Below are 2,025 nucleotides of genomic sequence, written 5' to 3'. Positions count from 1 at the left end.
AAGAAAGAAAGAAAGAAAGAAAGAAAGAAAGAAAGAAAGAAAGAAAGAAAGAAAGAAAGAAAGAAAGAAAGAAAGAAAGAAAGAAAGAAAGAAGAAAGAAAGAAAAGTCCTGTTTATAGCTGTAATTTTACCTCTGAACTTAAATCTTTCTATGCTTTGCCTGGCATAATGGGTTCATCTTTGCATATTTGTGTTCTATAGATTTAATTTTCTCTCTTCTGTGATTCATGTTTTCTTGTTCATGTGCATAACTGCCATTCCTTGTGCTCTACATTCTTCCAAGGTAAATGATTTCATGCAGTGGTTCTTGTTACACTGCATTTTAAGCATTAAATTAACCTTGAATGTGAAACATAGATCAACAACATTGTATTTAAAAAGATTTCTATTAAATAATTGACAGATACTTCTAAAGTAGCACTAAGGCTCTTGAAGGCTATGATGCCCACTTCACTAAAGAATTGGTGTTTGAGCATCATAGAATGGCTTGGGATGGAAGGGACCTTAAAGATCATCCTGTCCCAACCCCTTTCCATGGACAGGGTTGGTTTCCACCAGCTCAGGCTGTGAATAATAACGTAATGGGCTGATATAATCTCTGCTCTTCTCTTTATTCTTCACCCATTTAAATACACACTTCTTGTTGTCCCCAGCAGTACAGGACAGCTGCATATCTGATTGAGCTTTGGTTGCATCCTGTCTTTCCCTGCAGTGTTGAACAGCATCTCTGTGTTTCTCCCATTATCATCCAATCCCACTCCGAGTGGCCAGGCACTTTCTTTTTCTGGCTGACCTCTAGAAGAAGATCCCTGCTCAACTGAAGGCACAGCTTTTCCTTTACAAACTAAACTGTCCTCATCCCAGCCCACAAGTCCTCACGCCACTGCTGTTCCCACCGCTCCCCACCCCCCGTGGGCAGAGGCATTGAGCAGCAACGTGGTGTTGGGCTGCCTGCAGGGAGATGGAGGGCAGAGCCCAGGGCTGTGCAGTGCTGAGGCTGCAGCCCAGCCCCACCCTGTGCTGCCCTGTGGGTGCTTCCAGCCAGGGAGTGCCCGGCCCCACCTGCAGACACACTGTGTGAGGCACAAGGTCCACAAACAGTTCCCATAAATGCACTCAGCTCCATGAAGTGCAGATATTGAAACTAAGAGCAAAGGGAGGCAGAGAGCCTCAGTTCTTGCACTGAGGGCAGCTCAACATCTCCCACAACAGCCATCCCCAGAACAGCCTGAACACCCTAAAGCTATCAGTGCCATCTCTCCCTGAGCCCTGCTGTGGGGCTGCAGAATGGCCTCTCATCCCCGACTCTATACATGTACCCAGAGCAGCCCCATCAAGGTGCCGAATGCAGCTCTTGCTCCCGTTCACCTCCATGATGTTGGGCATTGCCTGGCCCTCCCATTGCTCAGGGTCTCTCTGCAAGGTCTCTCCACCCATGACAGAGTCAGCAGCTCATGGCAGTGCAGCGTTATCCACAACCTCCCCTACTGCACCTTAGTGACAGAATCCAAGCCGTGGAGACAACACTGAAGAGAATCGACCCTGACATGGAGTCCTATGGGTCCCCCATGAGTATCACCAGCACAGTGCAACCCTGTCCCACCCCCCGGAGTCCAGGTCTTCTCCCACAGCACTGTGTACGTGTCTAGCTGTGTGCTGAACGTTTCATCCTGACAATTCCACCTGCAATGTGCTGCTGTTCTGCTGCTGCCTCCGAGCTGCAGATCAGATGGATCATCCTGCACACATGGCAGGTAAGGACAAAGGTCCCACAGAGGCATTTCCCGTAAGTGTGCTCCATTCCCAGCAGTGCAGAGAACTCATCTGAGAGCAAAGGCTGCTGGATGGAGAACCTCAGCTCTCGCACCAAGGGCAGCTCCCCTTCCCACATCCCCGCCATCCTCCAGAACAGCCTGCCTGCTCACAGCCACAAGCACCAGCCCTCCACATCCCATCCCCCACTGCGCCGTGTGTGCCATCACCTCCTCCCAGCACTGCTCAGCACAGCAGAACCCAGGGCACAGC

Source organism: Coturnix japonica, chromosome 2 (assembly GCF_001577835.2).
Source record: "Coturnix japonica isolate 7356 chromosome 2, Coturnix japonica 2.1, whole genome shotgun sequence".
NCBI lineage: Eukaryota > Metazoa > Chordata > Aves > Galliformes > Phasianidae > Coturnix > Coturnix japonica.
This window is presented reverse-complemented; position numbering follows the sequence as displayed.